Source organism: Ambystoma mexicanum, chromosome 8 (assembly GCF_040938575.1).
Source record: "Ambystoma mexicanum isolate Mex_15411 chromosome 8, UKY_AmexF1_1, whole genome shotgun sequence".
Taxonomy (NCBI): domain Eukaryota; kingdom Metazoa; phylum Chordata; class Amphibia; order Caudata; family Ambystomatidae; genus Ambystoma; species Ambystoma mexicanum.
Window position 1 is genome coordinate 982,674,854 of NC_090929.1, and position 15,185 is coordinate 982,690,038.

Genomic DNA, 15,185 nt, shown 5'->3' on the forward strand with positions numbered 1-15,185 from the left:
AAAAAAGGCATAAACTATCATTCCGCTGAGGGAGGCTGCAGGCGCCATGGCAGTGGCTGGGGCCTCCGAGGAGACTCCTACCGACAATGCTAGCCTGGACCCAGGCTAGCAGTATGATGCAATATGAGGCAAGCGGGTCAGTCATTTCCAAACTGGATGACATTGTCGCAAATATCAACTCCCTACTCAATAAAGAAAGCGGCCGCATCACTGGGGTGGAAACACATGTTGGTGATCTGGAGGACACAGTAGGTGCACACAACCATGACCTCCCAAGATTTTTAAAATGAGCTGTTTGCAGTGCACACAAAATGCGACGACCTGGAGTACCGCTGACGCGGAATAATGTTTCGAATTGTGGGGGTCCTTGAGCTGGCAGTTCAATGTTCCATGGGACACCTATATGGAAGGTCTCTTGAAATCCATCTTCAGCGATGCACAATTTCTCTACACAGTTTTTGGTCAGGATTGCACAGGGCACTGGCTCCACTCGCAAAACCTGGGGCACCACCAGGCACCATTATTGCTTGCCCGTTGAACTATTGCGACTGAGATCTGATCATGAAAATGGTGAGAGAAAGGCTCACTTCAGTTTGAATCCACTAAGGTTCATATCTACCCTGATTCCACTGCTGGGATTCAGGCTGCTAGAATAACATACAATCAAGTCAAGCGACTACTGCGGGAAAGACAGGTGCAATACTCTGATGTTTCCAGCTAAATTGTGGATCCAGCATGGTTGATGGGCATAGTTTACATGTCTCCTGAGGAGGCAGCATATGTTGAGAGATTGATGCCTGTGGTGTGCGGTGCAGATGCGGGACAGAAAGATTGAGCCTCATCGACTGCACAGTCATCCTCTGGAGTTTGAACATTGGATGCTGTAGCTGGCATTTGTATGCATCTCAGAACTGAAAGTTCTGCTGTGCTGTAGGGGACGCTATGCTGGACAGTGCAGAACACTGTATCTTAAGTTGTTTGCAGTGTGCTCCCCAGGGTTTCAGAGGAATATAATTATGGGCTACTTTTGTCTTGTTGGGGATGAGGGTGGGGTTGGGATGGGGTTGAAATGTTTGACGGACATGCAGGGGGAGGCCACATATGTGATGTATCTGAGCGCCTGTGTGACTATGTATATACATGACAGGTAACCTGGTGAACATCGGGGGGGGCTACTCATGAAACTGCTCACATGGAATATACAGGGGCTAAATAACCCAGTCAAGACCTGGTGGAAGGTCCTTGCCTATGTCGATGGGCATTGACCACAGATCCTTATGCACCCATTCTCTGGGTGGGATGCACGAGGCCTTGGGCCCCCATGCCATACTACGGACTACTCAGTCATGTGGTGAACTTACTCTGGTTCATCATTCTATGGGGTTTCAGGTTACCCAGAGTAGGACAGACCCGGTGGGTCGCTATGTTCTAGTTTGGGGCATGCTGGTCGGCAGGCCGGTGGTACTGGTCAATACATGCATGCTAATGTGGATGACCCAGAGTTCTACCAGTTGATTCCAGACCTGCTGATTCACCCAGATGAAGCTCTGATACTTTGGGGAGGGGACTTTAATACTATTCTTGATAATCGGATGGATAGGTCATCAAGTGCTCCTGGGGTGCTGACCAGGGCAGCCCATACATTACATCAGCTGATGCTGCACTTACCTCTTAACCGATGTGTGGCGAGAGTTGCACCCAAATACCAGGGAATATACCTTTTACTCGTCAATCCATGATTCTGAGTCATGGATGGACTTCTGGCTCCTATCCTCTGCTTTGATGTCGATGGCTCACAGCTGTACTATATACTTTCACACTCTCTCTGACCATTCCCCTGTTGAACTAACGCTAGACCTCTCCCCCTCTGGAGAAAGTCCCCGGCTGTGCTTGGGGATGCTACTTTGGTTGAGACGTTACTGTCACGACCCTCGCCCAAAACCCCCTCTGGCAAACCCATTGGCCAGCTGGAGTCAGGACTCTGCCCTCTAGAGCCTGGCATCCTCTTCAAAAGCCCTCATGGGGCAGGGTCATACACCATGAAAAACAACGTGCTTGGGAACTACTTTATTGTATTGTCAGTCAACATGGAGGCATCCACATAGCTTGTTTGCTAAGAACCAAGCTATGCGGGATAGTGTTCTGGGTGTGGTAGCCTAGGGACTACTTTACCTGGACTATTTTGTTGGGGCTATTTAAACCACACCCGAGCCAGACAACACGCTTCGCGTTACTTTGCAGCTTGCAACGTGGCGCTCACCATGTCCAGCTATTCCCTCGAACCTCGGAGAAGCAGAACCTGCAAGGAATATCATTAGCAGCAGCATCTTACTTGCAGTCTTCATCTTTAAACACTCGCAGCTACTGAGAACAGCTTCCTCGAATCTGCACGCCTCCCGGACAGAACGACCTGAAAGAGGAAGATGGAGGCAACATTACAGAAAGCTGTAGAGACATTTACAAATTACGAATTGCTCAAAAGGCTTACCTGGCTGGTCGCCTCTCAGCTGGCACCACTCCGGACATTCCACTCGCGCTGAAGAACACTGCGACCTACAAGGAAGGAAAACACAGGTTGGCAAAGGCAAGACTTTGCAGCGCTGTGCATAGCGCTTACTTACCGCATCATAGCGCTCTTAATGCGCCATCATTTACCAGCAGGGCTCAACCAAGCCAGTTCGCCGCGCTGAAGCTCTGCATACCAAAGGGAGAAAAAAGAGACATTTTAAACAAAGAAAGGCATGCAGGATAGCAACAAAACTAAAGAACAGCAATAAGACCTACCTGAACAATATCAAACGGGCTGGCGTCAGTGAAGTAACTGGACCGCACTCGCCCATGAAAGACAACGCACCCCTGCAAAGAAGGCAGGACGGAGAGCACGCCTAATTCTATTACAAGGTGAGGAGAGGGCGCCAGAGGGACTGAAATCATACGGTGGTGGAGGGAGGATACTTACCCCAGTCGGTCAGTCTTGAACACAGTCCTCCTGTATTTTCAGGCAGAACCGTCCCCGCAGACCACATCCGGGCAAAGCTGAAAAGCATACCAGCGAGTAACCCGGCTGGGTGGCGTCCCTGGTGAGCGTAACAGAATGCAAAGCCTACCATAACAAATCCACCTGGGCGCCATGGGGAAATCAGAAATGGACCAATTGGCCCAATTACTAGGAGAGCTTCGTGCTGAGGTTCATTCTGCCCGACAAGAGACTAATGCCCTCCGGAGAGACCAAATGCTGACCAAAGAACGCACTGAAGAGATTAGCAGGCAATGCTTGCAATCACAGGCAGGACAGACACCTCTACCTGGAAGCAATCCAATGATGCAAAACCCTGCCATACCACCCACTCCGGTACAGATCACGTCACCTGGAACAGTGCCCCTGGCACCACCAGAAAGGTTCTCGGGCGACCCACGGAAGTATGTGGCATTCATCAATCAGTGCCGCCTTCATTTTCTTTGTAGGCCTGGAGCATTTCCAAACGACCAAGCTCGGGTAGCTTTTGTTTTATCATACCTGAGTGGTAGTGCAGCAGATTGGTCGGTGCTGTTGGTAACCCATGACAATCCTCTATTACATGACTGTGGGGGGTTCCAGAGAGAAATGGAAAAGCTTTTTGCTTGCCATACCCAGGAACAAGCAGTACACCATTAACTCTTGTCCCTCCGACAGGGGAATCAGGACTTGTTAACGTGCATTGCTACCTTCAACAGACTGGTTGCCGAAGCTAGGTGGCCAGAAAACAAAAGAACCACGTTATCCCATAGAGGCTTACGATGCGAATAAAGGACGTCTTAGCCAAGGTGGTTGATCCACCCAGAGACTGTGCAGAATTCATAAATCTGGTCGTGCAGCTAGACAACCGGTTGCAGGACTGAAAGGCAGACCGGTCTAAGATGTTCAACCAAGGGAAAACACACCCCGTGTACCTGAAAATGCCGTAGAACCCATGCAGATTGGAGGGATACGGCCTCCATTAACAAAACAAGAGTGGGACAAAAGACAACAGCTTTGTTTGTATTGTGGGAAACCAGGACATTTCCTGAACGACTGTCCAGTAAAACCCCCAAGAAGAACTGTCTGGGCCACAGAGAAGGATGAAGCTGAGGAATCGGGGAAAACTAGCAAGCTCGACAAACGTAGAGGTCAGTTTGTCGAGTGAGAAGAAAGAGTTGCTGACCTCGCACTTTGCAATACCAGTGATCTTAATTAACCACCAACAGTCATCAAGAATGTATGCCGTTGAAGCATACATAGATATTGGAGCAGTTGGAAATTATATTGATCAAGAACTGGCAGCAGAGATGGGGCTTCCTTTGTGTTCTAAGCCAACTATGGACAAGGTAACCACTGTGGATGGAACAGAAATCGCTTCCAGACCAGTAACCCAGTGCACAGCCCGGGTAACCTTGCTGTGCCATGACGGACATCGGGAGTCTATTTCATTCGATCTCATCAAGGCACCTCAGTTCAGGCTAATACTAGGGATGCCATGGTTGGTTGCTCACAACCCTTTGATAGACTGGCGGGCACGAAAATGAACCTTCCCCGGTGACGGCTCCCCTGCCTGCTCTTACCAAGAGGAGAAACCCGATGTCTGTATCCTCATGACTCCCGGAGCGACAGTATCAACCCTGGGAGCAACTAATACCTTTCCAAGTGAATACCATGATTTCCAGGATGTTTTCCGAAAGGACCAAGCCAATACATTGCCGCCCCACAGGTCCTATGACTGTCAGGTCGACCTTGTTCCTGCTGCACAAATCCCTCGCGGCAGGATCTACGCTCTCACAGAACCAGAAAACCTTCATTTGAAATCCTATTTAGACCAGTACCTTGCAAACGGATTTATCCGTCCTTCGAAGTCCCCCGCCGCCAGTCCTTTGTTCTTCGTACCGAAAAAGGAAGGAGACTTGAGAACCTGTATTGACTACCGCGCATTGAACCAGATCACCGTGAAGAACCGCTACCCCTTGCCGCTTATCCCTGAGATGCTAGACCAAGTTAAAGATGTCCAGATTTATACCAAAAAGGCAAACCACTAGTGAACTTAAAACATACTGATAACTGTGAAGCCAGTGATGCAGAGTAGTGTAGTGATCCGTCAAAAGGAAATAGCCTACTCGAAAGTTTCCGCAAAATGTTTGATGTCTTGTTATAAAGCGAGAAAGTGAACAAACTCTGAAGTGCAATGGTCAAGATTAATCCAGTTGAAAGGGGAAGTTAAAAGGTGAATGCTTGAAGAGAAAGATTTCTTTGAACTTTTCTGATTGTGTTACGGAACTGCCGATACCAAGAGACACTGGGGCAAAAAAACATAAGGGAGAACTGAAGTGAAAGTCGAAGTGGTCCTGTGGAGGTCTATGGAAAAAAACCTTGCACAATCAAATGTCTTCGATATCAGTGAAAGGTCCGAACTCGACGGAGGGAGACCTGGAATGTTAAATAAGTTAGCGGAAGGGAGCCCTTAACGGATGTGAATGAAGCTTGGGGAAGGGAACCCCTGCAAGTACTGTGATTGCGAGGTCTGAGCCCGGCTGAGGGAGACCTACGTGAACTTCTGTTGGACTGTGAAAGAACCTTTGGTGAACTGAAAATAAGAGAATTTAACGTGAAGGCCAAGCGAGCATTGAACCACGTTTTGAACTGCCTTTCTGTTTTTTTGATAACTATGAGGGCCACCTTAGTCTGTGCTGTCCAACGTGGGGAGGAGAGCTGACTGAGCCATCTTGATCCTTTGTTATAACACTCAATTTCCTTTGCATACACACACACCGCTTTAGACATTTTTTTGTATAAGAGATAGGACAGGCATTCGTTTTATTTGGTATAGGCCATTTTGATTTGCCATAGACTGACTAGGACTGTTTTCTCTTTATTATTTGATGGTAGAGACCACCCCCATCGTAGCTATAGGGCAAGGTAGGAGTTTTTCCAAACCCCAAGAATTTAATAAATGTTTTGAAACTTGTAGCTCTCGTGTCTGTGTCCTACTTGTGATACCACGCCTCCCTTACAACAGGGACATTGCAGAATTTCTTCAAAGGAATGATGGGTCCGTTAATATGTGCTCTACAGTGTGGGAGGTGTTTAAGGTGTGGATTAGGGGGGTGCTCCTCTGCTGCATCGGGAGCTCTTCTGGGTATTAGAAGAGACTTGAGTGAGGTTGAAAAGCACCTTAAGGAGCTAGAAAACTAGTACACAGAGACTTCCAATGGGGCTGTGCTAGGGCATATACAGGAAAAAGTATTGCAGTTAAAGAATTGTCCGATCGCGAACTGCTGTATGTGTCCAGGTCAGTTAGGGCTAAGCAGTATGGTGAAGCGGACAAGCCAGGATGGTGGTGGGCCAGAATAGTTGGGGCAGAGGGGGTGAGACAGCCCATTACTGCGATTCTGGGAAGGGACGGCAATGTTTCCACTGGAGACACTGATATTAATGCAATCTTTTATGCAGATTATTCCAACCTTTATGCTAACTACTATGTGCACACGGATGCAGAGCTTGGGTGCTATTTGAGTGGTATTGAGCGTCCGACGCTATCGGAGTAAGCAGTTTGGGTGCTGGAACAGCTGGTAACGGTTGAGGAAGTGGCCATAAAGTCACTAGCATCTGGAAAAGCCCTGGGTTCTGATGGGCTGGTAATTGAGGTATATAAGGAATACCAGCAAATTGTTGCCCCTAGACTGCTTGAGGTGTGGGAGGAATCACTAGTTCAAAGGGCATTACCCGCAACCCTCCAAGAGGCCATCATTACAGTATTACTGAAGCCGAATAGGCCACATAATAATGTGCAAAACAAAGGGGGTTCTGGGAGTCTCGCTACCAGCATGAACACAGCCCATTGACCTGTTCCTGGGTGGATGACCCCTGGGAGAGTCTCAACCAAGTCTTTATCTTACTGTCCCTTTCACAGAGGAGAAATATCCCTGCATATCAGTCTTTGTCCTTCCCAGGGGCAGTCCAGCAACGAAATGCTAGGCAATTCTCCTCTGAACAAGAGTACCAACAGCAACCCCATACACGTGTTTCAGCCTTGTTGGGCATCATCAGTGAGGTGGAGCTGTGCCTCTCTGAGAACAGTGAGCAAGGGGTCCACGTCTGGATTCCCCATGTAACTTAGGGTGAGACCCAAAGTTATTTAATATTCAAAACAAAGGGGGTTCTGGGAGTCTCTCTACCAGCACGAATACAGCCCAATGACCTGTTCTTGGGTGGATGGCCCCTGGGAGAGTCTCCCAGAACCCCCTTTGTTTTGAATATTAACTAACTTTGGGTTTCACCCTATTTTAAAATGTGTCCTTCCTCTCTTTATGCAGGGCACTGCACGCGGCCGTAACCCCACCCTTCTCAGCTCCGCCCAGCGCATTGCCCATCAGTCCTTTTCTCTGCTCGTTCGGGACTTGATGTACTTGCATCTTCGGAAGATTTTTTTTTTCCTTCCAGTTCCTACTCTCTTGCTCTGGCTTAGCGGTCGCGTGATAGTCCATCTATGCCGTTTCAGCTAGACTTTCATAATTGTTCTTGTCAGTGACGCTTCGCTAGGGCGGATCCCATCCTCTGTGCTTAGTGTTTGGGTCCAGACCACCTGTGGGACTCGTGTTTTTATTGCGTCTCCCTTTCAGTCCGGGAGCTTCAATGTCGTTTGGAGCTGTAGGAGGAGGTGTTTCAACGTACTCCCCCGGCGCACTTACAAACTTTCATAGACAAAAAAAAGAAACGCCCGGTGAGTTTCTTTACTTTTTAGGGCACCCTGGCCGGGAGACCCCTTCCCAGGGTCTTCCCGGTCCGGGAGGAGCATGAAAAGCTCTATTACCGGGCTAGCCCTGAGGTGCCTTCCAGGTCTAAAAATTCTACCAGAGTTTTCCCAGAGGGCATCCGTAAGGGGCCTATCGATACCAGATTACATTCTGAGGCCCCTCCAGTGGGGGCTGTTTGTGGGCCCAGTTCGACTGAGGCATCGGGTCCCGGAGCTTGCTTCGAGGCCTCCTTACTTGGAACTTCCCGTAAAATCACTGGGGCCTGAGACCTCAGTTGAGGTTGTTGACACGGAACGAAAGTTTGAGGCCCCTCGTGAGGGGGTTTTCACCAGACTCTGGTCCGAGGCCCGTCATTTAGAGGCTAAGGTGACCAACAGTTCTGAGAGACCGGTTAAGGTCTTGTAGGTGAGGTGTGTTCCTCATCGTTCCCGCTCTTGCGGAGACCCCAGTTCTGTTGAGGGGGCAAGGAGTGAGGTCTTAGACCATAATCCCTCCGTTACCGGCAGTGCTGAGGTCCTTGTGTTAAGGCTAAAATGAAGACCCCTGACCCACCTATGGGGACTCCTGTTTCACTTCCACACGTGTCATAGTTCTCCTCAGGTGTCGACAAAATGGCGACCGTTCTGCCAAGACCACAGTGGCCATTTTGGATTCAACCCTTACAACTACGCCATCGTGTAGGGGTTACTCTTTCAGGTGAACATCGGTTTACTTGTGCACATCCGTTTTGTCCAGTTTATGACTGGAACGCTCGGATGCCTCTACCGCACAATGTCTTGCTGCCGGTGGCATTGGCGCCCTTGATTTATTTGGGCAACAGTGGGGAAGGGCCCTCTTGGCAACCCTCTCCCTTACGCCCCTGGAATTACTCCTCATGAGAGGCCACCTCCTGTCACACCTAAGTCATCAGCGGAGGACGCCTTTTTCGGCAAGTTTCAAAAACTGATGCATTCCGACCCCATGAAGGAGTATTTTCGAGGCTTGTTCAGGGAGATATGCCCGCCTGCGATGACGGTCCCGGCTGCGGTTCATGTGCCTCCGCCAGTGCCGCCTTTACCGGCTTGGCCTCCCCCTACTCTTCCACCCCTGCCTCCGTTGTCCCCAGTGGACAAGGCTGTTGTGGTGCCTGATGTGACTCAACCTAATCTGGACCTGTCGGACGATCTACAGGGAGATCAGGACAGCAAAGACCAGATCTTAGAGATTTTCATGACCAGGTGCCGGACATGATGTGTCTGTTAGATGTTCCAGTACTTGAGGCACCTGCTCCGCAGGAGGGTGTGCTTTTGGGGTGCTCACCTTATCTCCTTTGGAGCGTACCGGCTTGTTCTTGCAGAAGGACGTTTTGGCCGAGGTCCGTAAAGTTTGGGAGAAGCCACACTCTGGAATGTTTGTCAACAAGAAGATTGACGCACGCTACAGGCTCCGTTCTTCAGAAGAAGTGGCCTTGGCGTCGTATCCGCCCCCCTCCTCCACGGTAATGGCGGCAGCCACTTTGCAATCCAGACCTGCGTCATCCTCCTCCTTCGACGGCTTCACAGGTTCTGGTCAAGGAAGATAAGCTTCTTGATTCCCTTGGGAGGAAGATTTTCACTAACTCAGCTCTGCAGCTGCGTCAAGCCAATGCAGAACTGGTTTTAGCGGGGGTGAATATGAAAATGTGGAAAGGTTTGTCAGAGTTTGAGGAGTTTATACCCGCTGAGAAGTTGGACGATTTCAAAGTGGGGTTGTCAGATGCCAGAGTCCTGGCGCAGGATCTCCTGGAAGCTGCGGCGCACCATGTCGACACCTCAGCCTGAGGCTTTATGCTTGGTGTGGATACCTCTCTTCGAGCTTGGTTGCATGCCACCAAGTTCTCTAAGGAGGTGCAGGATAAGGTTTTGGACCTGTCTTTCGATGGCAAGGAGCTCTTTCACTCCTCAACAGACGTGGAGCTGACCAAAACTAAGAACAGCACCCAGACCACCAAGTCCTTGTCTGTCCTGGTTAAACCTCCTTTCAGGACACCTAGGTCATTATCAAACCCTCGCCCTTCCTCTGGTTTCAGGGTTTTTTTTAGATCGGAAATCCTGCAGGGTTGACACTCCTTCAGGAAACTCCCACCGAAGGCAGCAGCGGAGTCGGTTTTTCTCCCGCTCCTAAGCCGCCTCCTCAGGTTCAGGTGGTGCTTCCACAGACAAAACAGCAAAATGAGGGTTTTCTGCGCTCGCACGAGACCCTGGTGGGAGGATGCATTGCGTCTCATTGGGAGGCGTGGCAGACCATCACCGAGGACTGGTGGGTCTTGTCAGTCGCTCGGGCGGGCTTCCGCTTACCCCTTCCCCACCCTTCAATCCTCCCTTCTAGCAGTCGGGATCGCCCTCCCTCAGAGCTGAGATTCAGAAATTACTGGATCTCAGGGCGGTGGAACCCGTTCCTCTAGGGGAGCGAGGGGAGGGCTTCTATTCCCGACTGTTTACGGTGCCCAAACCCAACCGGGCTGGCCTGCGCACCATCCTAGACCTTTCCCAGTTCAATCTCTCTCTGTACCCCAAGAGAAATTCAAGATGATCACGCCTGGTCAGATAAAGTCCTCTTTAATAAAGGGGCCATTTGGCTCAGCGTGGTGGACCTCCAGGATGCATATCCTGATGTGGAATCTGCATCGGAGATACCTACAGTTTTATGTGGGGGAGGATCACTTCCAGTTCGAGTGCTCCCTTTTGGCCTCAGCTCGGCAACGCGTGTCTTTACGAAGATGATGTCGGTTATCGTAGCTTACCTTCGGCTACAGGGTATACATGTGTATCCGTATTTGGATGATTGCCTGCTGCGCAGTCCTTGTCCGCTGAAAGCTTCGACCAATCTTCAGTCTCTCCTCCAGCTCCTGTTTCGCCTTGGGCTGTCGGCGAACTGGCGGAAATCTTCCATGATGGTCTCTCAGAACATGACTTTCCTGGGTTTTCGTTGGAACACGATCGACTGCAGAGTTTACCTGACCGGGGACAGAATGGAGAATCTGTTGGCCACGTGTGAGATGTTTGCGCAGTCGGAGAGCATCGGTCTGGTGGTTCCAGAGGCTTCTGGGCCTCATGGCCTTGTGTGTATTGGCTCTTCCCCTTGCTCGACTCAAAATGAGGCGGACGCAGATGGCTCTTCGGAGTTCTTGGCGTCAGGCTGTGGATCCGTACTCCAAGATAATATCGATTCCGGCTTTAATGAGAATGGACCTAGTGTGGTGGTCATCTCTCAGCAACCTGTCGGTGGGTGCGGATTTCCAGGACCCCGCTCCGATGTTGACAATCACAACTGACTCCTCCCTTCTGGGGTGGGGTGCGATGTTGGATCTTCTTCAGGTCTCCGACCTCTGGCCGCCACAAGATGACAAGTTCCTTCATATAAATCATCTGGAGCTCCTGCTGATTTTCCTGGTGCTCAAGGCGTTCAGGCCAGTCATTGCCAACAAAGTGGTTTGTGTCCGCACGGACAATGTGGTGTCCATGTTTTACATCAATAAGCATACATCAACAAGCAGGGGGGCACCAAGTCTCCTCCTCTTGTGGAACTGGCCATTCAGATTTGGGAATGGGCGAATCAGCATGGTGTCTGGCTGGTGGCTGTACACATCCTGGGCCAGCTGAGCGCCACAGCAGATGCCCTCAGCTGACAAACAATGGTCAGCTACGAGTGGGAATTGAAAGCAGAGGTCCTCTTGCAGATATTCCTGTTTTGGGGCACTCTGAAAGTGGACCTCTTTGCGACATCGGCAAACAAGAAACTTCCTCTGTATGCCTCCAGAAACGGGCTCGGAGCTTCCTCTCTGGGAGATGCTCTCGAGATTCCATGGCACAACATGAGGGCCTATGCTTTCCCGCTTCTGCCTCTGATTCATTGGGCGGTTTGCAAGCTGAAGAACACGGTCAATTGTTCTCTTCTGCTCATAGCTCCCTGGCGCCCGGCCAGGTTCTGGTTTTCAGAGCTTCAACATCTGTCGGTGTGTGCACCAATCAGTCTTCCGCTAGTTCCCGATCTGCTTCACCAGAAGAGAGATCGACAGCTATGGCACCCCTCCCCACAATCGTTCAGCTTGGCGGCATGGTGCCTGAGTTCAGTTCTTTAGAAACATCTCAACCTGTCTGCTGACAACATGCACATAATTCAGGCAGCCAGGAAGCCTTTGACGAGGTCGCAGGATAAGAGCAAGTGGCTTTGGTTCTGTCACTGGTGCTTAGCCAAACAGCTGGACCCCAGGGTGGCTACGATTGACACAGTGTTGTCCTTCGTCTCTCATCTTGCAGAGTTGGGTATTCATGTTCTGTCATGCAGGACTTATCTTTCGGCTGTGGCCGCTTACCTATCCACGGACTAGTGCTCTTTCTCACTGTCGAACCCAGTGATTAAACGGCACTTTGTGGTTCTTCTGCGTCTTTTTCCTCCTGTTCGCAAACCGCATCTGACGTGGGATCTGAACGTGGTTCTTACAGCCTTGTGCCATAAGCCTTTTGAACCAATGGCTACGGTAGATCTTAAGTACCTTTCATGGAAGGTGGCTTTTTTTGGTCGCTGTGACCTCGGCTAGGCAAGTGAGTGAGCTCCAAGCTTTGTCGGTGGACCATCCCTTCTTGGTTTTTCACAAGGATAAGGTTGTCCTTAGGACAAATCCTTCCTTCTTTCTTGCCAAAGGTGGTTTCTGTTTTCCATTTAAATCAGTCCACTCTCGCTGCATGTCTTCTTACCAAACCCGGGTTCGGAAGCCGAGAGGGTTTTGCATTGTCTGGATGTGAGAAGGGCTCTTAAAGGATAGTTCCGGGACTTTTTTTTTTATTGTCCCTACGGGTCGGCCATGTGTTTGTAAGCATAAATCGGTAGATCGTAGGAAACTTTCCTATGGACCTTACCCGACTTTTCGCCCATTATCGCACTCGAAATCAGCCTCCATTTTGTGATAATCCTATCATTTCGCCCCATCGACCTGGCTCACCTGCCTTTGCGGCACTAAATCAAATCCCCCGCCCCTGAGCCTGACATCAGCAGACGCGTACTGCCCATTTCAAGCACGTCTCGTGTCAACAATCGCTGCGCCTCAGCTATTGACGTGTTGCCATGGAAATGGCAGGACGCCTCTTTCCCCAATAAGTATAAACAGACCGTTTCACAACATACAGCAGCAGATTTTCGATTCCATTCCTCTCTCTGTGTTACTTTGAGTATTCTGTGACTCGTTTCAGTGCTCTGGTCAGCTACCTTCGCCGCTTGTAGCCCGTGTGAACACCTGTACCATCTCTGTAAATTATTTTACTATCTTTACCGCACAATGGCCACAATAATGCCGTATATGTACGAGCCCGAGTACACCGAGGAGGAACTACTGGAAAGGCAAGCACGCGAAAACGATGGGGATTCGGACGGCAGTTGGGAGGACCAGTCAACGGATGAAGAGCCTGGACCATGTCGCATGGACGGCGTCTCCACCTGGTGCACGTGCAATCGGTGCGAGCTAATGCCAACTGAGGAGGAGAACTGCTGCTGCCGTGAAAATTCCGGGTGCTTGGCCTACATTTCGGAAAGCGAGCAAAGTCTGCAGGAAGGCGAGCAAAGTCTGCAATGCATCACCGAGCTGCCAGAGTTCAGGGAAGCCTGCCTCTCACGGACCGTGTTGAGGATGATGATGGTGCTTATGCACGAACTTCGTGGCACTGTTCGTCCGCGTAATCCGAGTAACGAGTAAGTATACTCTGTTTGTGATGTCAGTGATGCCACCACTATTTCATGGTCGTCTCCCACATATAAAATTACATTTACATATCATTCGAACGCATGTAAATTGGTTCCATATAGTGCATTTTCTAGATATAATTTTTTTCTAAGAAAAATGACATGTTACCTGAATCGACATTGATAAGAAAGTTTGGTCAGTTTAATACAGTTTGCATCTTTTTTTTTCACAGGTGGTACAGGCTGGTGGCCTATCGTTGCTTCACTTGGTGGCTTCACGGGACGCTCGGACACCGCGTTCGGAGAGTAATACCTGCCTGTGCGGTACTTGCCATTAGACAACATTTCCCCAGTGACAGTGGACAATACCGCGGATTTTCCCTCGATGTGCTGCAACCTCAACTTTACAATGTGTAATGTTTATTATTTATGTTTAATTAAAATCTAAAATAAAGCCCAACATATATTTTAACAATGGTTGTTTTGATTTTTTAAATGAATCTAGTGTGTCTCCGTTGAATAGCCTTCCAGTGCCTTGTCTTGTCACACCACATGTCTCCGGCCAGCATCCTCCCTCACGCTGGCCGCACACCTTCAATCCACATAACCGTTGAACCCATATATGCAGCAGTCATACATATATTATTTTGTGGGTTGGCATCAAGCGTTGGCAATAAAAAGCTGTTGGATTTTATTGATACAAAACATGGTTATAGGTAAATAATAAATATGGTTGATCATAATAAATCCTCTTTTTGGGCACCGGGTACAGAGATGACCCCCATATATTCTCCTGGGAGGGTGAGGTATTTATAAACTCACCCCCCTGCCTTCCATGTAGTAGATCCTGCAGCCATCCTCTTACATTCAGTTAGATGGCCTCTCCTTGGTGAGGCCCTGCGGCAAACGGGTCTTGTCTGCACGACCACCGCCCCGATCCACCCCCCGCCCTATCAAAGGCAGTTCGCACCAGGGTACTTGCGCTGCTGGCAAGTGGAGCTGTCAGGGAGCGATAAAGGCCAAGAGGTGCCAAAGACCATGTACACTTCAAAGTGGTCTATAGAGCATGGGTTGTTGTTCCCATGTCTACCTCCAGACCCCGTGTCTCCTGCCAAGCATCCCCCCTCACGCTGGACGCCCCCCTGCAATCCACATAAGTGTGTCTCCATTCACGAGTCTTCCTGTGTCTTGTCTGCACGACCACCGCCCCGATCCACCCCCCGCCCTATCAAAGGCAGTTCGCACCAGGGTACTTGCGCTGCTGGCAAGTGGAGCTGTCAGGGAGCGATAAAGGCCAAGAGGTGCCAAAGACCATGTACACTTCAAAGTGGTCTATAGAGCATGGGTTGTTGTTCCCATGTCTACCTCCAGACCCCGTGTCTCCTGCCAAGCATCCCCCCTCACGCTGGACGCCCCCCTGCAATCCACATAAGTGTGTCTCCATTCACGAGTCTCCCTGTGTCTTGTCTGCATGACCACCGCCCCGATCCACCCCCCGCCCTATCAAAGGCAGTTCGCACCAGGGTACTTGCGCTGCTGGCAAGTGGAGCTGTCAGGGAGCGATAAAGGCCAAGAGGTGCCAAAGACCATGTACACTTCAAAGTGGTCTATAGAGCATGGGTTGTTGTTCCCATGTCTACCTCCAGACCCCGTGTCTCCTGCCAAGCATCCCCCCTCACGCTGGACGCCCCCCTGCAAACCGCATAATGCCACGACATATACACGTCATT